Below are 22,769 nucleotides of genomic sequence, written 5' to 3' on the forward strand. Positions count from 1 at the left end.
TGATCTACAAGAGCTAGTTCTAGGACAGGCTCCAAAGCTAGAGAGAAACCCTGTCTTGAAAAACAAAACAAAAAAGAAAATGCCATCATCATTAAGTTGAACTATTCTGGGAAGTATTTCCTCCAAGTCAGCACATGCAAACTGTGGCCAGAGGTGTACCTTGTGCTGTACCAAATAAACCTTGGTCCTATATAAAAATCTCTCAGGCTACACTAGTTTTGAAGGCATGAAGGGGTCATGGAGAACAGCTGAGGCCTGGCACTGTGAGGGGCCAGGAGAGGCCATTGGAGTAACAGTGGAAGCTCCAAGATTGGAGGGGTCATGGGGAAAAGTTGAGGCTTTGTACCATAGAGAGAGTCCAGGAAAGGCTACTGGTAAAAATGCAGCCCCGTTATACTGGCATTTTGGTGATGCCAGTACTTTGGGAGGATCACCAAACACAGCAGCAGCTGTGGCATGCAGATGACTGGAGTTTAGAAAGCAAGCTGTGTGTGTTGCGGAGGGCAGAGCCAGAGAAGGGACTGGCGCCCCTCAGAGGAGCCCAGAAGGTTAGGAATGGGTCCCAGACACTGGACGTGGAGTGATTTCCACTGTTGGGGTGTGGTCTTGCGTTATTCAGTTTGAGACTCTGCCCTGGTCCTCCCCTCTTGAAGTGAGAGTATTTTTTGGGTTTTTTGTTTGTTTGTTTTGTTTTGTTTTGGGTTTTGTTTTGTTTTGTTTTGTTTTGAGACAGGGTTTCTCTGTAGCTTTGGAGCTTGTCCTGGAACTAGCTCTTGTAGACCAGGCTGGCCTCGAACACACAGAGATCCACCTGCCTCTGCCTCCCGAGTGCTGGGATTAAAGGAGTGTGCCACCACCGCCCAGCAGAGTATTTTTACTTTTAAAGGAGCCCATGGCCAAGAGACTTCAAACTTTTAAAGAGATGTTGGAATTTTGCAGACTTTGGATTTTAAAAGAGACTGACTTTTTTTTTAAGTGTTTAAATTTTTAGAGACTGTGTGGTATTTTTAAAATTTGGAATGTTTATGTCATAATATTGTTTTTCATATGTAATCTTGGGGATGCAGAAAAAGAAAGATTATGGCTTCACAGTGATGTGTTTGTGTGTCGAGCTGACAAGGGGTCAATTGTGGTGGCTACTTTACGCCAACTTGGCATAAGCTGGGGTCATCTGAAAGGAGGGAACCTCAACTGAGAAAAAGGCTAGAGGGCTAAATAAAGCCTTTCCTCCCCAACTTGCTTTTGGTCATGATGTTCATCACAGCAGTCATAACCAAAGAAAAGGAGAAAGAAAACTTTTTCATATTATTGATTAAAGGAATCCATAACCAATGAGTGAGCAAAACAGAAGATACTTCAAAGAAGTCCGCACACTGAGAAGAAAGATAGACACATCTATGAAGTCGCAGGGATGACTAAACTACTCTAGAATGGCAGCTAAGTAAATGGAGATTATCAAGATATCAAACATTATAGAAAGAACAAAATGAGAGGAATTAGTGCATATCTTTCAGTAATAACTCTAGGCCCAGTGAGATGGCCTGGCAGGGATTGGGCATTTACCACCAGGCTTGATGGCCTGAGTTTGACTTCTAACACACGCAAAGGAAGAAATGAACCGACACTCACAAGTTATCTCCTGACCTTCACATGCACACCAAGGTACATGTGCACTAACACCATGGTACACACACACACACACACACACACACACACACACACATTAAAATAATTATATATTAAAAATATTTAAAAATTTTGAATGCTTACAGCCTTGATTTGCCAATCAAAAGACACAGGGTATTTAGTTAGACTAAAAACAAATTGAACCCTTGGTTGCCTATAAGAAACACACCTTACTAGCAAAGAGAAACATGGCTTATGGGGAAATGATGTAAAAAAAGACATCCTAAGCAGCTGTGTTGAAATAGTACAAATTAGACATCAAACCAAAATTAAACAAAAAGAGCTCACTTTATATTCATTAAAGGAGCAATCTATCATAATGATATATCAACTATAATCATATGCACTGAACATCAGAGCATCCAGCTTCATAAAACAGACACTACTGGACATGAAGGCACAGACTGACCTCAACTCACTAATATTGTATGACTTCAACACGCCACTCTTTCTAATAGACAAATCATCCAGACAAAAAGTAAATAAAAAACACAAAATTTTTACGATATTACAGATCAAATGGGCTTAGCAGTCATTTACAGAATTTTTTAATCAAGACTGTAGAATACACATTCTTCTCATGAGCCATGGAACATTCTCTAAAATAGACCTCATTTCAAAACTGCCAAGCAGTGGGACCAGGATTTATCCCCAGTCCATGAACTGACTTTCTGAAGTCCATTCCCTATACAGGGATGCTTTGCTCAATCTGGTATACAGGGGCGGGGACTTGGTCCTGCTGCAGCTTGATGTGTCAGTCTTTGTTGACTCCCCATGGGAGGCCTTACCCTTTCTGAGGAGTGGATGGGGTGGGTGGGAAAAAGGGGAAGGGAGCGGGAGGAGGAGAGGGAAGGGAAACTGTGGTTGGTATGCAATATGAAAAAGAAACTTTTAAATACAAAATTTAAAAAACTGCCAAGCAAATCTTAGCATATATAAGAAATAATATAAGCATATATAAATACATGATTTCTTATAGTTGATCATAATGGCTAACACTAGACATTAATAGCAAACGGAGAAAATATACAAACTCGAAAAGACAGCACAACACAGTGTTGAACAATGAATGGTCCATCAAAGAAAGTAGAAGACGCATTTTAATTTCCTAGAATTGAATAATGAAAATACAACATGCAAGAACCTGTGAGATAGAATGAAAGTGATTCTAAGATAGAAATATATAACGATAAATATTTTCACTCAAAAAAAAATGAGTGAGACCCACTCAAACTTTGCCAGAAGCCACTCTCAAGGGCTTTCCTGATGAGGCCACTCAGTCCCTCACTATGTACTGACCCTTCCCCAACTCAGGCCCAACAAAAATCTACACTCTAAAATGTTCTTAGTGAACCCTCTATTGTCCCACCAATGTGCCACCTTTGTACACAAAGACCCAGAAAAGAGCCACACTTGCTAGCTTGAGCACCTTAGTTCTCCTCTCTGAACCTTGTACTAGCAACCATCAATGAGACTTTTTGGTAAGTCCCATTTATCCTGTCAGGTTGGAGAGAAGGCTCAGCAGTTAAGAGCACTGACTGCTCTTCCAAAGGTCCTGAGTTCAATTCCCAGCAACTACATGGTGGCTCACAACCATCTGTAATGAGATCTGGTGCCCTCTTGAGGAAGAGACCCAGTCAGTTGTCCTTATCAACTTAGACCATGAAACCCAATATGGACAAGTTCAACAGAACCGTCATATATGGGCTCCCTGTGCATGCTTCAACGTGGCCAGGGCATAAATTTCATTTTTCTTTTCATTTATCCTATCCCCTGCCCCACCCCCAAACCTTGCCCAAACACTGACCCTGGACCACCTGTGTCCCAGGACCTCACCTGAGCAATCACACACTGCCACTGAGCCCACAGTGACACTAGTGAATTGGAATCACCCGGCCTCTTTAAGAAGAAACAAACTCCCTCTCAGAAAAGATGGATAAGAAAGTCCTATCAGATACACAACCAATGGGCTAACTCCACACACCCAGGTCCATTGCAAAAACACTAATGATGAAAGACCAAGTCAACATGCCCTCACACCTCTAATACCCCCAGTCCTGTAAGAATGTTCTTCATGGAAATTACAAAATGAATCTCAGGACACAGAATTTAAAAGAACAGTTTCAGACTGGGTGTGGTTGTACACATCTTTAATCCATCACTCCGGAGGCAGAGAGAGTTCCCAGGTCAATCAGAGCTCCATTGTGAGACCCAATCCTCAAACAAAATCAAATAAAAGAACAATACAAACATGGTCAAATAAGTCGAAGAACTAAAAGAGGACACAAACCCCTGAGCAAACTTAACAGAGGATGGGAATAAACTCCTGATTGGAGTCCAAGAAAATGCAGAATGGCTGGACCCGGCTTTTCCTTTTAGGCCACCACCAGCTCCCTACTCATAACACAGGGACTTATTATTATTTATGAAACTTGGCCTTCGCTTATGCCCATTTCTGGTTAATTTCAACTGAAACAAATCTGTTTCTCTTCATCTATATTTTGTCTCAGGGCTGTTTACCTTTTCTTTCTTTCTGTCTTTCTCCATCTAGCTGGCTGGTAGCTGCCTGGTTGGCTGGTCCTGGACATCTCTCTCTCTCTCTTCCTCATTCTCTTCTCCTTCTTCTCTTTCTCTAGATTACTCCTATTTATTCTCTGCCTGTCAGCCCCACCTATCCCTCTCCTGCCTAACTATTGACCATTCAGCTTTTTATTAGACCAATCAGGTACCTTAGGCAGGCAAGGTGAAACAGATGCAACACATCTTTACATAGTTAAATACTGCATGACAGATGGCTGAAGGAAATAATGAAGACAACCAGGATTTTAAAAGGCGATTTAATAAAGAGAAATTACGAAGAAAACTCAAAGTGAGATGAAGACAGGAAGGAAAAGCTCAATAATACAATCAGAAACACTCAGTGGGAAAAACTTCCAAGTAGAGAAGCGGAGTAGGTCGAGTAGAGGGCTGAAGATCAGGACTTGAGGACAAAATAGAGGAAATGGCCTGCTCAAGTAAAGAGAGCAGTGAAAGGAATGTGCAGTGCTCTGGTTGGTGGTGTAGGAGGTCCTTCTGTTTCTGTGTTGCCTTCATTGGTTAATAAAGAAAGTGCCTTGTCCTGTTGATAGGGCAGAACTTAGGTAGGAGGAGAAGATGGGCGGAGTCAGAGAGATGCCATGGATCTGCCACCAGAGACAGACATGCTGAAACTTCGCTGGCAGGCCACAACTTTATGGTGATACACAGATTAATAGAAATGGGTTAAATTAAGATGTAAGAATTAGCCAATAAGGAGCTAGAGCTAATGGGCCAAGCAGTGATTTAATTAATACAGTTTCTGTGTGATTATTTCGGTCCTGGGCGGCTGGGGCAACCAATCAGCCCCTCCTCTTACACTCTGGGACACCATGAATAGGCAAATCTATGAGTTTAAGTCACAGAAAAAGGAGAAGAACCCCAAGTCAAGACTAGATCTCAATAGACTCGAAGAAGAAATTCTTCTTGCTAAGAAATGACACATTCATCCACAGAACACATAATAGAGAGGACCAGAAAACAATACATATAAAACAATAGATAAATTAAACAATTACTTTCCACAACCCACATCTCCTCCCACATCCTCTCTGTGGGACAAAGTCCTCTGAGGATTCTGGTCATTTAAGTTCCTGATACAGCTGTCTCCTGTGGCATAGATGGTTCTCTCTGAGAATCTCTGTCATAGGGCTCTGGCTTATTTGGCACTGTGACTTCTGTTTACTCCCTTGGGGACACCAGCCACTTTGGTTGTGCAAGCCCCATTCCCCAGTGTTACAGCTTGTGCTTCTACTTCGTGAGAGATGGATTGGATGGGAAACAGTCACACGTGGGGTTGCTCCACGCTCACTGCCAGCAGCCCCGTGCCAAAGCTGACCCAAGAAAATCATGTCACTAAACTGATGCCAGCGCCTGCTGCCCAGCTCCCACCTGTAGGGCGTAGGAGAGGCTGGTAGCCAGACTGAAGGCAGCTGCTAATGACTCATGTACATGTGTTTGGACTTTGTGTTGTGTCTGAGTTTCCTGCTCCAAAGACATCTGTCTGGTGAAGAACCAGCCTCTCTGTGCTCAGAGGTCAGTGTCCTTCGGGTGGGCTCAATGCTGGCAAGGTGGAGGACAACTGGAAGGCTCCTCCAAATCTTCCTTCTATGCCCCTTATGGTCCCAGTAACCTGGAACTCCTCTGCTTTCTCTCCAGGCATCTTTCTGATTTCCCATTGTTTCTGGGCTTCCCTTCAGCTCAGTGTTTCACGCACTGGGTCAGGGGAGGTTGCTAGCCACCCTAACAGTCCACTATTTCCTCTAGGACCAGAAGCTTCCAGCTACCCAAAATGGAACGTTCCCTCCTTCCCCAGCTTCCACTCTGCCCTGTGCCTCTCATGAGCTCTCACTCTTCTTCTGATCCCCATAAAGTTCCCAACCTCTGCTCAACATCCACTCTCTAGTAGCTTGTTCTTGCCCTTTCTCTCTCACTGACTGCTTGCCCCTATGCACGCTGTCCGCTGAAGCCCCGCCCATCCACGGGCTCACACAATACTCACATTTATACACGCAGCCATACTTGAATGCACACACAGAGATATTTCCACACACCCACACACACGAATGGATACACCCATGAACTCACAAGCGTTTGCAGAGCTCACACGTGCACACACACGATTACAGAGTTACTGGCATCAGGAGCAAGGTAACATGGTATCTGTTGGTCCACCAAAGTCCCACTCCCCCAGGAGCTGCAAGACCCTCCCATCTGACCCCTTCCATTCCTTTTCTTCCCCACTTCCTTCTCTGGAGTATAATTGCTTACATTTCTCCTCCCTGGAGAAAAAAAAAGTGGGGAAGAGGAGAAGAAGAAAGGTCAGGAGGAGGAGAAGGAAAAGAAATTTCACTTTGTCCCAAGTTTCTCCCTAGTCTATCTTTTTGTCTTCCTATTGCAGCAGCCAACCCCTGTGCACACCTCCCTTTGTCTATCCTTGCCCCTGTGCTAGGATTCTTTGAACTTTATTCTTCCATTTTTTCCAAACTTACCTGCTCTCAGAACCCTTGTTTACCTCTCTCTCTCTCTCTCTCTCTCTCTCTCTCTCTGTGTGTGTGTGTGTGTGTGTGTGTGTGTGTGTGTGTGTGAGAGAGAGAGAGAGAGAGAGAGAGAGAGCTGTGTGTGCGAGTGGCTGCGTGCTCACAGGACTGTAGGTACATATGTGCGTGTGTGGAGATCTGAAGTGATGTCTGGTGTCTTCCTCGATGGCTCTCCACTTTACTTACTGAGGCTTGGTCCCTAGCTGAGTGCAGAGCTCATCAATTATGGCTAGTCTATCTAACCAGCTTGCTCTGGGGATCTTCTATTTCTGCCGCTTAAGTGCTTGGATTACAGGCTGCCATCACCCTCAGTCCCCACAGTGACTGTGCCCCTGGTCCAAGTCCCCACCCAGCCAGTCTTTCGTTCTCACGTTATTGCCTCTCTGTTGCAGCCCTGGCCCTTCTGGTCTGAACAATCCCCACAGACTCAGAACATTTGTTTAACAACTCACTGGGACCCACAGATCCTGGTGCCTGCGGCCCGGGCCCCCCTGTATTTCAGTCTTATCTAAATACAGACTGGACATCCTCCACTCACCAAAATCTCATCTCAGCTGTTCAGCTCCCTGGGATAAAGGGGGTTTCACTACAGACCCCCTAAAGCCCAACTTGCCTTCAGGTCCAGCCTGCATAGCACCCATGTTCTTGGATAGGGTCTGGAGCCCTCAGCCTCCAAGGACCTTCCTTCCCTCCCCCTGCTTTTGAGAATCTTCTGGAAACACGTTCTTCCCCGAAGTACCCAGATCCTACCGTGTTGTTCCATCAGGGGTGTGAGCATGTTTGTCAAAATCTGAGCACTGCCTGTGCTCCTGGACTCTCTTCTTATGCTACACCCCTGTCTTCCATACAGGGAATCAACTACGCACAAAGCCAGGATTAATCATGGGATTTTCAATGCGAAAATGAAGGCAGTCATAACAAACCACATCCCCATATCCCTGGTCTGTGTATACTGTTGACTTCCCAGCAGGGATAGTCCATTTTGCTCTCAGAGATGACCCACCCAATCCAAGTTTCACTTCAAGAGCCTCTTGAGCCTTGCTAAAATTTGCCACATGAACTCTCTGCATTAATGTCCCTACCTGTTCACTGCTGACTCCAGTAGGCTTGGCTCCTGCAGAGGGACTATGGACATGGTGGCTGCACCTCCTCTCCAACCGGAACTTATCTTCCAGGAGGATATTCACATTCCCAGTAAGCATGAGAGATGGTCTTGCCATGTTTCCAGCCACACACTATTTCTCTCTTGGGGCAGGAGATGCAGGAAAACAGGCTCAGAGGGGAACTTATAAAACACCACCTACCCACAGACCCAAGATGGTGAGGACAGGAGAGAAGCCCTGAAGGATTAGCTCTAAATCCCTGAGTACGATGTGGGACCAGGTATCCTCCATGATGCCCACACAGAAGATGACAAGCCAGCTGCTTCTCTAGGGGACACAGAGCACTTGGTGACTTCACTAAGGAAGGCAGCGAGGACCCCAGGAAGTGTGAGGGAGAGCTCTCATCTATCTACACGAACAGTCCAAGGTGTCCATCCAAGGGAACCTGTCCTCTGCCCTGCCCTTAGCTATGCAGATGACCGCTTGGAATGGAGGCTAAGGTCAGAATAAGGACCCTTTGCAGGACACAAGTACCAAAGACTGTGGTCAGTCCTGCAGGCTAGCTGCTGAGATTGGCCACTCCCACATCAGATCCATAAAGGCTCTCACCCATGGAGGGTGGTACAGCCCCACAGATTCCCAACTCACAGGGCCCTGAGTGGACAGGCCAAGGATGGGAAAACTCACGACTAGGGAGAGAGAAACTGAGACTTCAACCCAGGGTCAGTAGCCTCAAAGCTCCCAGCCACTGGCCCTCTCCATGGGAACTCCTCTCAGCACACAAGGACAGCGCCATGCTAGGCGTACTCAGTCCTGAGACAAACAGCACGCCCTGGTGTCTGCTGGAATCCTGCAGGGAAGCGTGTATGTTTACCCTTCTCTATCTGGGGGGATTTGTAGCCATTCACAACAGAACACAAGCAAAACTGAACACCCTTGCAGCTAGTCAACGATGGTTAGTTTACGTAACTATCACACCAGTACTTGGAAGGCAGGTGGGTGTCACCCACACACACTGCTACACAGAAGGAAGAGTCCTAGGCAAGTGGCCATCTGGTCCTCCTCTCTTCACATTAGCTACTGGATGTTATGGGAAGGCTAAGGAAGACAGCAGCATCAGGCCTCAATGATTTCTTAAGGACGTGTCTCTAAATGATTTAATCTCTTCCTGAGACACTGCCCGTGAATTGACGACCTTTGCTTTCCTCTCTCTTGTCTGATGAGCAATGGCTCTCTGACAAGCCAGTAAATTTTTCCAATTGCTTCTGCTGAGGATTTTTTCAAGATGATGAAGTGAAAGTGCTTTATGGCAAAGCACTCTGCACCCACCCCTCACTCTGCACCCCCTCACTCTGCACCCCCCACTCTGCACCCACCACTCACTCTGCACCCCCCACTCTGCACCCCCCACTCTGCACCCCCCACTCTGCACCCCCCACTCTGCACCCCCCACTCTGCACCCCCCACTCTGCACCCCCCACTCTGCACCCCCGCACTCTGCACCCACCCCTCACTCTGCACCCCCCACTCACTCTGCACCCCCCACTCACTCTGCACCCCCCCACTCTGCACCCACCCCTCACTCTGCACCCCCCCACTCTGCAACCCCCACTCACTCTGCACCCCTCACTCTGCACCCCCCTCACTCTGCACCCCCCACTCTGCACCCCCGCACTCTGCACCCCCCTGACTCTGCACCCCCCTCACTCTGCACCCCCTGACTCTGCACCCCCCTCACTCTGCACCCCCCACTCTGCACCCCCGCACTCTGCACCCACCCCTCACTCTGCACCCCCCACTCACTCTGCACCCCCCCTCACTCTGCACCCCCCACTCACTCTGCACCCCCCACTCTGCACCCACCCCTCACTCTGCACCCCCCCACTCTGCACCCCCCACTCACTCTGCACCCCCCACTCTGCACCCCCCACTCTGCACCCCCGCACTCTGCACCCACCCCTCACTCTGCACCCCCCACTCTGCACCCCCGCACTCTGCACCCCCGCACTCTGCACCCCCTGACTCTGCACCCCCCTCACTCTGCACCCCCTGACTCTGCACCCCCCTCACTCTGCACCCCCCTCACTCTGCACCCCCTGACTCTGCACCCCCCTCACTCTGCACCCCCCTCACTCTGCACCCCCTGACTCTGCACCCCCCTCACTCTGCACCCCCATCAGTCTGCACCCCCCTCAGTCTGCACCACCCCACTCTGCACCCACCCCTCACTCTGCACCCCCACTCTGCACCCCCCCACTCTGCACCCCCTCACTCTGCACCCCCCACTCTGCACCCCCGCACTCTGCACCCACCCCTCACTCTGCACCCCCCCCTCACTCTGCACCCCCCTCACTCTGCACCCCCTGACTCTGCACCCCCCTCACTCTGCACCCCCCTCACTCTGCACCCCCTGACTCTGCACCCCCCTCACTCTGCACCCCCATCAGTCTGCACCCCCCTCAGTCTGCACCACCCCACTCTGCACCCACCCCTCACTCTGCACCCCCCACTCTGCACCCCCCCACTCTGCACCCCCGCACTCTGCACCCCCCTGACTCTGCACCCCCTGACTCTGCACCCCCCTCACTCTGCACCCCCCTCACTCTGCACCCCCTGACTCTGCACCCCCCTCACTCTGCACCCCCCTCACTCTGCACCCCCTGACTCTGCACCCCCCTCACTCTGCACCCCCATCAGTCTGCACCCCCCTCAGTCTGCACCACCCCACTCTGCACCCCCCTCAGTCTGCACCCCTCTCACTCTGACCCCCCTCACTCTGTACCCCCTCACTCTGCACCCCCCTCACTCTGCACCCCCCTCACTCTGCACCACCCCACTCTGCACACCTCTCACTCTGCACCCCCTCACTCTGCACCCCCCTCAGTCTGCACCCCCCCACTCTGCACCCCCCACTCTGCACCCCCCTCACTCTGCACCCACCCCCCACTCTGCACCCCCCTCACTCTGCACCCCCCACTCTGCACCCACCCCCCACTCTGCACACCTCTCACTCTGCACCCACCCCCCACTCTGCACCCCTCTCACTCTGCACCCCTTACTCTGCACCCCCCCTCACTCTGCACTCACCCCTCACTCTGCACCCCTCACTCTGCACCCCCCACTCTGCACCCCCCTCACTCTGCACCCACCCCTCACTCTGCACCCCCCTCACTCTGCACCCACCTCTTACTCTGCACCCACCCCCCACTCTGCACCCACCCCTCACTCTGCACCCCCCACTCTGCACCCACCCCCCACTCTGCACCCACCCCTCACTCTGCACCCCCCACTCTGCACCCACCCCTCACTCTGCACCCACCCCTCACTCTGCACCCCCCACTCTGCACCCACCCCTCACTCTGCACCCACCCCCCACTCTGCACCCACCCCTCACTCTGCACCCACCCCTCACTCTGCACTCCCCACTCTGCACCCCCCACTCTGCACCCCTCACTCTGGACCCCCCACTCTGCACCCCCCACTCTGCACCCACCTCTTACTCTGCACAAGCCCCTCACTTAGCTACCAGGGAAGGAAGGACAGGCTGCTGGTGGCGGTATCCAGGCTGAGTGGTGCACTGTGAAATTAGACAAATGCAGGTACGTTCCAGATGGTGATCAAGCACAGATGAGAATGCAGACAAGGAGAGAGAGCTGGTCACCTTCCTAAGCTCTGTGAGGCTCTGCAGTGACGGGGCTAGGAGCATGGCACCTCTAATCTCTCCCTAACCAAAACACTCCTAATCTGCCATCTAAGGGGAAATCCCAGAAGGCTCTGCAGAAATCTGGGTGCGATCCAACCATCTGCTAAACAGTCACAACCACCTACTGTAGCTCTGCAGACCAGGCACACAGCAGACCCACACCTGCCAGACTCCTGCCCAGGACATCTGGAACAGTCAGCAGATACTGTGGTGCTGTAGAAACCCATTGACTGACTAGGGCAGCTGGAGGGGAAGACCGGTAGAGGTGACAGGACAGGTACAGCATCAGAGGGACTGTGGCAGGGACAAACAAACCTATGGGGACAACAAAGAGGGTAAAGGACATAGTAGGTACAAAGTTTTAGGGAACCCAAGGGGGTCTTCATTGGGTGCTGAAGAGTCTCCTGGCCATGCATGCAAGCCCACCCCTTTGTGGATTCTGCAGCTGCATGACGCCTCCTGCTGGGCATATTCATCCTACTCCTACGCCATAATGGTCACAGGCTGCTGACCTTGGCACTGCAGGATGCTGAAGCCCCAAGTTCTTCACATCTAGAAAAAGCGGTCTGAATGAGAATGAAAGCACAGCATCCAGGTGCCGGCCACAAATGCCTGAGATCTGCCCCCAAGACCACTCCCATGGAGGCTTGGCAGCACCAAGAGTGGCCTCTCAAGCCAAGCCAGCATTGTGAGTGTGTTCTTCTTGGCGTGGCTTCATGGTCACCCCCTCTTCCTTCAGAATTACCATGACCCACTGACCCACAGCCTTGACTGGCACCACCACACCCTGTCATTGCTTATTCAATATGCTGAAATTTACTTTATTTACATTGATGTGTGTGTGTGTGCACGTGCACGCGCTGAGTACACATGGAAGTCAAAGGACAACCTGCAGAAGTTGGCTGTTTTCAACTCCTGTGTGAATGCCAGGAGTCAGATGACCGGGCTCGTGGTCAGCACCATTGCCCACTGAGCCATCTTAATAGCCAATGCTTACTTGTTCTTGATGTCCAACCTCTCCAGAAGTGCGTCCTGCAACTGTCAATCATGATGTACAAAAATCCAACAAAAGGCTCCTTCCATGAAAAACCGAGAGAGAACACGGGCTATACCAGAGAAACAGTCAAATGGAACAAATCTGGTACTACCCTAAAATGATCCTGAGCTTCCTAAGGCCAAAGCAAAAAGGAAATCCATGACCAGAAGCCATAGTCATGTTGACAAAAGCTGCTGTTACTACTAGTCAAGCCAGGATACATCATCACTTTCGGATCTTAGAAAGACACTGAACACACATTCTTTACGTGACTTTGTTCTGACCTCACAAGAGCACCATGTCAGGTCCTGGTTCACTGACACGTTATATTACTTACTAGTTAACTCAATCTTGAGTTTTGCCAGACATGTATAAACGCCACAGTCCCAGCTGCTGGTTCCCCAGCCCAGTGTTAGTGTTCATCCAAAAAGGGGCACAGACAGGAGGAAGGGGTGTGACAGGAAATGAAAGCCGTTAGCAGCTCCCCTTCCCTGGCTAAGAGGGGGAGGTGATGTCCACTATCTGCTCAAAGGACCCAGTTCTGGGCTGAGACACAAAGGAGACAGGCAGGTAACAAAGAGGAGGGGCACCAGCCTTGAAAACTCCCTTGTGAGCCATCGGCCAGAGGCATGGCTGGAACACAGACCTTCAGGATGCCCACTGTCCTTCGCCAGTGCTCCTCTTCCTCTCAGCCCAGCACCATAAGCAGGACCTGATTTCTGTGTCTCCTGGGACATGTCATGTGGGGCTGGTGACCCAGAATGGCTACTGTGTCTTGAAGCTAAACTACACTCCAGTTACCCGGGGTTGACGGAACATAAAGGACAAGCTCATTCTAGGGAACCCACCATAGGTCAAAGGTCTAGATACAAAAAGCACAGGGTAGCTGTGCTTTCTAATCGCCTAGGTTGGATCTTAACCCTGGAGAGAGTAAACATCCCGGAGTCTCCAAAGCATGCCTCAGGAAAGCCCAACGGGTAAGACTTAGAGGGACTGGTAAGAACGGTAAACTAGTGATGATGTGGGCACTGCATTTTATTATCCTGCACACGCACAATCTATGGTCACACACACACACGACCTTCACCATTTCCCCTGCCAAGTCAACCACGTTGTAAGCCACAGATAATCTGTGTACTCAGAGTCTGGGGCCAGGGGATGGGATTCTGCTGAGGCCAGTGAACACAACCCCCAAGAAAGCCTGCAAAGACTAGAGGACATCAATGGGTGTCCCTTTGTCTTTGCTGCATCCATAGGAACCTACAGGGAAACATCAAGTAGTCTAGGGAGTAAAGAGATTCAGGCTCTCCTGTCCAGCCCCACTAGAGAGTGGGACACTATAAGCAGATGGCCTGGTGACCACACTCAGCCATTAGGATGTAGATGGAGAAGCATCGTGTCTCGAAGGTCCCTCTGCAGTCTTGTATGGACCCTGTGATCTACCAGTGCCTCTCTGCTTTTTTTCTCCCACGCCCTGCCTGCAGGAGATGCTCAGAGGACCAACTTCCATCACTCATTCTGGGGAAACTTAAGACGCACACCCTGGCAGCTGCCTGCACTGCTCCCTGCCCTGCTGGACTGTCCATCTGTCCCTCTGCCTGTTGCTGCGAATGAAGGTCAGCCGGAGCCAACTGGGTCACGGGTCGAGAAACTTGAGAAGCAGGTGTCCCCTCATTCATCCCCTGGAATGCCCCTGCCTCCTCCACTAGCTTCCACCTGCTTTGGCTGCCTGTTGAAGAACCTGGACAATCCTGGGGAGAAATCTGGGAATTTACACAACCCAGAGTCTGGTTACGGCTCATTACCCTAATGGAGAGAATTTCTGGACATTTCCCAAGTTTCTTCCCTTAAAATGTTCCATTAAGGACCTAACCTCAATAAGAAATGACCACTTTCTGGAGAAGTCTCCTAAGTACTGACTCTTGTTGGTCAGTGTTTGTTTTGTTTTTTTCTAACCTGATGAAACTCAATCATTCCAAATAAAACCAGAGCCAAAGCGGAGAGGTAGACGGACCAGTAGGGCTGGGGGAGGCAGCCTGGGCTCTTTCCTTCTTGTATCCAGCTGGTCCCTGGAGGCGCTGGGCTCTTCCTGTCCAGAGAAAAGCTGTAAGTGCAGAGAAGCGTGCACGCCCTGGGAGCCGGCCAGGCTGCCAGCGAGGCAGCTGAAGTCTTGAGAAAACTTCCTGATTGCATTAACAAGGTCACACCACCAGGACCTAATCCAATCCCCCTGGAGAAGGCGGCTTCTGGAAAAGCTGCTGCTCACACATGGCAGAACCAGGGGCCACCAGGGCCAGAGGAAATGGGACAATCTGTCCTGGGACCTAAGGTGGGAAGGCAGAAGTCTTACTGCCTCTACCAGGCTGAAGGGGCACACAGGCCAGGAAGCTGGACAGGTTTGATAACTCGGGACCTCCCCTTTCCAGAGGCGACATGGAGATCCTTGGTAAGCCGGGTCCCCAGTGATGACCATGTCATAGGCCATCCTGTACAGCTCGGGGGTGGAGGGTGCTTTGAGAAGGCATGGGGCTGCAGAGGGCAGGGTCTGAGACCGGCCTGCAGCAGCTCCTGCACAGCCCTATGCTCACCCTGTTCAGGAAGAGCACCGCGAGCACAGCAGTTCCCAATCTGTGAGTGGCAATCCCCACACAGGCCAAATATCTGACATTTACATTATGATTCATAACAGTAGCAAAGTTAGTTATGAAATAGCAATGAAATAGTCTTATGGTTGGGGATCACCACAACATGAGGAACTAGATTAAAGGGGTGCAGCATTGGGAAGGTTGAGAACCACTAGGCTAGACCCTTGTCTTAGACTGGGGCCACCTGCACCTCACCCACCAGAAAGAAGGCCGTGAGCACTGTGAGGCATCCACTTCGCTTCTCTTTGGCTCAGTTTCTTTAGCTGTGCAACAAGAGGAACACGCTGAGGTTCAAAACAAAGGACATGTCAATCATACCTTGCCTAGTACAAAAAAAAAAAGTCGCAGATGACAGGAGGTGCCCGAACTCTCTTACGAAGAAGGGAATCTCCAATCTGCGTTTTCCTTTGCAGCCCCAGAATACTTGAGAAACAACTTCTACAAACCCAATCCACAAAAGCCCAAGAGATAAACCCAAGGTATATCCTGTGCCCATGCTTCTATGTTCCTTCTCTAAGAACACCCTCTTTTCTGAAAGTTTCCCGGGAGCCTGTGTATATTCCTAGGCATCCACTGTAGAAGAAAAGTTATTAGAGACAGTACAAACACAAAGATGGATGCAGACACAGCAGACCAGCTGCCTTCTGATGCTCCTGAGGTCAGCCTGCTGTGGGCCCCCAACAGATTCCATCAGCGGGGCCTGAGCCGGGACCCCTCTGGCTTTGCTAGTTTGTGCCACACTCCATTGGGTTTTCCTGCTTCCCAGGACTCCTGGAATCCTTCACCAGCTGGCAGCTCCTTGTTGCCTTGAAGGTTTGGGCCTGTTTCCCTTCCCCAGACCATTCTGTTGGGTGGCCCTTTGCATCCAGGACAGGGTTCCAGTTGCTACTTCACCCAAGCATTCCCCTCTCCTGATTCAGGAACTCACCTCAGCCTCCCTGGAACAGAGATCGGGAGGTTCTCTCCAAGCCCTGCATCTTCTGCCTGGTCCCTAGACCTTAGGCCAGCAGCAGTTCACCCTTCTGTGTCCACTGCCCTACCCCTGCTTCCTGTGATTGGCTCCAGTTAACTACCTTAAAAATGGGCTGAGAATTGAAGCCAGGGCCTGACATATGCCAAGCAAGTGCTGTACCACTGAGCTACAATCTTCATTATTTATTTATGTATTTATTTATCTCACTTAAAATTTTAATCTTCCTGGGGTTTATAAATCATAGCAGAGTGACTTTGGGTCTCTTCAGTGGAGTACCGCAGCTAATCCCAGCACTGGTGTTGAACACGAGTGTTTCCTGTCTCAGAGGTGCGTTGGTCCAGAACACGGACACATGTCTGACTGGTGATCCTGCCGTGCTTCCAGGGCTCAGTCCTACTTTGACCTCTTCCCAAAGGAAGGACCTCCACCCAGATCCACAGCTGCCTTCTCTGAGCCTCTTTGCCATGTTCTCTAGCTCAGCTGTGCCTCTCTCTCCCTCCCCCAAAGCATGGGATAAAGACCTCTCTCCCCAGCCTCACACCCCCAAACATGACCCTAGCCTGCATCTAGGAAATGTCTCTACTGACAAATGTATGTTTTCTACCAACTTCAGTGACTTCCTCTCTTCAACCCATTCTCCCTCCCTCTCAGTCTCCCTCCCTCTCAGTCTTCCTCCCTCCCTCCCTCCCTCCCTCCTTCCCAGCATTAACCTACATACACCTATAGCTGTGATAAGACACCATGACCAAAAGCAACTTGGGGATGAAAGGGTTATTCTGCTCATTGGTCCACAACACAGTCCAGCACAGAAGTCAGGCAGGACCTCGAGCAGGGCAGGAACCTGGACGCAGGAGCTGGAGCAGAAGCCGGGGAGCAACACAGCTCACTGGCTTGCCCCTCATGACTTTCTTGACCTGCTTTCTTAAGCCACACTGGACCACACAGGGCACTGCCCTCAGTGCGCTGGGCCAATCCACATCATCTGCTAAGCAGGAAAATGCACTATGGTCTTGTCCTCAGGCAGATCTGATGGGGGAATTTCCTCAACTGAGGATCCCTCTTCCCAAATGACTCTAGCTTGTATCAGGTTGACATAAAATGAACCAGGACGCTCACACACAAATACACTCATGTGCAGAGAGATGCAAACACGCGCATGCATTCCCACAGCATAGGTGTACATTATACACATGCATACTCCCCACATTAATGCTAAAATTTGATTTTATATAAAAGAATATATATAGCAGACTCAAAGATGTCCAAAGACACATAGCTACTGACTGGCAAAATTAAACACTTTTGTACTTTTAGCTAGACACTGCATGTTTTAAACGACACTTTTTTCTTTCTTAAACAGCAACAAACAAGCCAGCGTGCAAAGTTCCCGAAAAGATGAGCAAACTCATGTTATGCAGTCAGCCCTGGGAATGTAAGAACTAAATAATGTAAGTGCTCTGACTAGCAATTATTCTTGTGGCCAGTGCTCATTGTATGCACGGGTTAGCCTCCCCAGACTGGCCGCAACCATCAGCCTTGGTCTGAGGGGGAATCTGAGGCTGAAGCCCCCCCACATCACCCCCCCCCTCCAGGCTGGCCTTCCTCTTGCAGTGCTTGCCTATGGCGCCACCTCGTGGCCGCTGCGGTAACTCCCAATGAAGAAGCCCTACTGGGGGTTCCTTAGACGGTGCCACAGGGCAGCATGCAGTCTCTCTGGGACTGCAGCAGCAGCTGCTGACAATCTCACATGCAGATACAGGGAAGGGGACTCATCCTTTAATCCCCTAGGCTCTAGAGGGAAAGAGAGTCCCCCTAGCGCACTAACCACGTGTGTTTACAGCTGTACACATACAATGCAGCCTCCTGAGTGCATTCAGAAGCTCACACTTGCAGGTGCTCAGATGCAGCTGTATACACTTTACTCCTTCCCTCCCTCAACACCACCCCCCATGGAGGTCAATGGCTCACACGGGGAATCAAAGCGGCTTCTACTCACAAAGGCAAACTTCAGTCAGAGCCCTGGTGCATGCCTGGTTCAGCTTATATAGAGAGGAATCCCGAGGCTCCCCTGTGGCAGGCCTAATATCCGCTGGTCTGCATGCCCTATGTGGAGGGCCCCAGGCCAGTTCCAGGTCTGGAACAGCAATCCAAGAGAACAGCCACGAGCTTCCCATAGCCTGGTCACGGCAGCAGAGCCTCAGGAGGTACCCACCACTCCAGGCCAGCCTGCCAGTCCTCTGATGTCTCAGCAAACAGATGTAAATACTGTTATGAGCTGGCATGGGCGCCCCAGGGGACAGACACAGGAGCCAGTGCCAGGGCATGGAACTCCTAAGTAGGGGTGAATCTAAAGAAGTCACAAGGCAAGCGTGGCACAGAACCAAGAGAGACAAGGGAGGGAGGGAGGGGCAGCTGTCAAAATGCTCCTGGAAGATGGTAGATAAGGGCTTAGACTGGATTCTGGGGACAAAGTTAGCTCACTTTCTAGCTTCCTGTGGACACCACAGGAATATTAATTTTACAGTTTTTATGGTCTTTATAGGTCCCAACCTATTAGCATCCTGGATACTGACACCCAAACTGCTGTAGAATAGAAGACTTTCTTATCCAAAGGCACTCGAAAGTACCTGGGTACATATCAGCCCTTGTGGTTCAAGAGTCCCATTTAGAGAGTCTCACAGCCCATCCCTTCTTGGAAACAAGGGGCGGAGGGCACTTACCTATTCAAATTTTTAGACTTTCAGCGGGCGGCGGTGTACACACCTTTAATCCAGCACTTGGGAGGCAGAGGCAGGTGAATTTCTAGGACAGGCTCCAAAGCTATAGAGAAACCCTATCTCAAACCCCCGTACCCGCAAAAGAAGTTAAAGACTTCCTAGAATTCAATGAAAATGAATGCACCCCATACCCAAACTTATGGGACACAATGAAAGTGGTGCTCAGAGGAAAGTGCAGAGCACTAAGTGCCTTCATAAAGAATATGGAGAGATCTCACACCAGTAACTTAACAGCACACCTGAAAATCTATAACACAAAGGAGCAGACTCACCCTAAGAGGAGCAGACAACAGGAAACAATAAAACTGGGGCTGAAATCAGTAAAATAGAAACAAAGAGAGCAATACAAGAATCAATGAACCAAAGAGTTGGTTCTTTAAGAAAAATCAACAAAATAAACCCTTTTCCAAACTAACTAAAAGGCAGAGGGAGACTATCCAAAATCAACAAAACAAGAATGAAAAGGGTAACAATAACAACTCACTCCGAGGAAATAGAGAATCATCAGGTCATCCTTGGAAAACCTGTACTCCAAAAACTGAGAAATCTAAAAGATATGGACAAATTTCTTAATAGATACCACCTACCAAAGTTAAATCAAGAGCAGATAAACAGTTTAAATAGATTGATAACCCCTAAGGAAATAGAAGCATTTCATTAAGTCTCCCAACCAAGAAAAAAAAAAAAAAGCCCACGGCGAGATGGGTTTCAGTGCAGAATTCTACCAGAGTTTCAAAGACCTAATAATACCAACACTCCTCAAATTATTCCATACAGTAGAAACAGAAGGAATGTTGCCAAATTCTGAGGCCACAGTCATCCTGATATCCAAACCACACAAAGACACAACAAAGAGAATTACAGACCAATTTCACTTAAAAACACTGATGCAAAAAATACCCAATAAAATACTGGCAAACCATCCAAGGACACATTAAAAAGATCATCCACCATGTTCAAGTCAGCTTCATCCCAGAGATGCAGGGATAGTTCAACATAAGAAAATCTGTTGATGTAATCAACCATATAAACAAACTGAAAGAAAAAAACATATGAACATCTCGTTAAATGCTGAAAAAGCCTTTGACAGAATCCAATGCTCCTTCATGATAAAAGTCATGGAGTGATCAGGGGTACAAGGGACATACCTAAACATAATAAAAGCAATATACAGCAAGCCGATTGCCAATATCAAATTAAAAGGAGTGAAACTCAAAGCGATTCCACTAAAATCGGCAAGACAAGGTTAACCACTCTCTCCATATCTAGTTAATACAGTACTTGAGGTTCTAGCTAGAGCAATAGACAACTAAAGGAGATCAAGGGGATACAAATCGGAAAAGAAGTCAAAGTGTCATTATTCAAAGACGGTATAATACTATACATAAACAATCCCAAAAACTCTACCATGAAACTACAACTTTAGTCAAGTGGCTGGATACAAGATAAACTCAAAAAAAAAAAAATCAGTAATCCTTCTATATACCAACAATAAGTGAGCCGAGAAAGAAATCAGAGAATCAGCACCCTTTACAATAGCCTCAAATAATATAAAATATCTGGGGTAACTCTAACCAAGTAAGTAAAAGACCTGTATGACAAGAACAGAAAAAAAAAAAGAAAAAAATTGAAAAAGATATCAGGAGATGAAAAGATCTCTCATGTTCATGGATTGGTAAGATTAACATGGTAAATATGGCAATCTTACCAAAAGCAATCTGTAGATTCAATGCAATCCCCACTAATATTCCAACACAATTCTTTACAGACCTTCAAAGAACAATACTCAATTTCATAGGAAAAACAAAAAACCAAGATAGCTACAACAATCCTGTATAACAAAAGAACTTTCAGAGGTAATACCATCCCCGATTTCAAACTCTACTACAGAGCTATAGTAATAAAAACAATATGGCATAAAAACAGGTGGATAAATGGAATCGAATCAAAGACCCAGATGTAAACCCACAAGCCTATGGACATCTGATTTTCGACAAAATCAAAGTTATACAATGAAAGAAAGAAAACATCTTCAACAAATGGTGCTGGAATAACAGGATGTCAGCATGTAGAAGATTGCAAATCGATCCATCTCTGGCACCCTGCACAAAACTCAAGTTCAAGTGGATCAAAGACCTCAACATAAATCTAGATACATTGAACCTGATAGAAGTGAAAATGGGAAATAATCTTGAAAGCATTGGCACAGGAGACAACTTCCTGAACAGAATACCAACAGCACAGGCACTAAGATCAACAATAGATGGGACTTCCTGAAACTGAAGTTTCTGTAAGGCAAAAGACACCGTCAATAGGACAAAACGGCAGCCTATAGAATGGGGAAAGATCTTCACCAACCCCACATTTGTCAGAGGATTGATTTCCAAAATACATAAAGAACTTAAGAAACTAGATACCAACAAACCAAATAATCCAATTAAAAAATGGGGTACAGATCTAAACACAGAATTCTCAATAGAAGAATCTCAAATAACCAAGAAATATTTAAGATGTTCAACATCCCTTAGCATCAGTAAAATGAAATTAAAATGAAAATCAAATCAACTCTGAGATTCCATTTTACAGCTACCAGAATGGCTAAGATAAAAAACACAAGTGACAGCTCAGGCTGGAGGGGATGGGAAGCAAGGGGAACACTCCTCCATTGCTGGTGGGAGTACCAACGTGCACTCTTGGGCATATACCCTAAGAATGCCCATCATACCATGAGGACACTTGCTCATCTATGTTCATAGCAGCTTTATTTGTAATAGCCAGAACCTGGAAACACCTAGACGTCCCTCAACCAAGGAACGGATAAGGAAAATGTGGTACATTCACACAACGGAGTTTTACTAAGCTGTTAAAAACAAAGACACCAGGAAATCTGAAGGCAAATGGATGGAACTAGAAAACATGGTATGTACTCACTCATAAGTGGACACTAGCTGTAAAATAAAGGACGACTATGCTACAATCCACAGACCCAGAGAGACTAGGTAACGAGGGCTCATGGGAGGAAACCCAGAACTCCCTGGGAATGGGAAACAGAAGAGATTTCATGAGAGGGCTGAGGGCTGGTGGGGGGTGGGAACATGAGCGAGCAGGTTGGGTGGGGGGTGGTGTGTGTGTGTGTGAAAGAATACTGAAAGAGACTACTGGAAAGGGGGTGGCATCTTGGGGTCAGGTAAAAACCTTGCACAAGGGATCTCTCAGGAATCTACAAGGATGACCCTAGCTAAGACACTAAGCAATAGCCGATACACAGTCTGAACTGGGTATCTCATGTGCCTAACCCAATTGTCATCAGAAAGGTATCATCCAGCAACTGACGGGAACAGATGCAGAGATCCACAGTCAAACATTAGGAGGGAGTTTGGGGAATCCTGTAGAAGAGGACAAAGGATTGTAGGAGCCAGAGGGTCAAGGACACCACAAGAAAACTCATAGAACCAACTAACCTGGGCTCCTAGGGGCTCACAGAGACTGAAGCGACAACCAGGGAGCCTGCGTGGGGCTGACCTAGGCCCTCTGCATATATGTTACAGTTGTGTAGCTTGGTCCTCTTGTGGGACTCCTAACAGTGCGAACAGTTAGCTGTCTCCAACTCTTACAGGCTTTGGGACCCTACTTCCCATACTGGGTTGCCTTGCTCAGCCTTAATACATGCAACTTGATATGTCATACTTTGTTGATACCCATGGAAGACCTGGTCTTTCCTGAAGAGAAATG

This window comes from Microtus oregoni, unplaced genomic scaffold (genome assembly GCF_018167655.1).
Source record: "Microtus oregoni isolate MIOR12 unplaced genomic scaffold, Mior012 000002F_ref0000024, whole genome shotgun sequence".
In the NCBI taxonomy this organism is placed as follows: Eukaryota; Metazoa; Chordata; class Mammalia; order Rodentia; family Cricetidae; genus Microtus; species Microtus oregoni.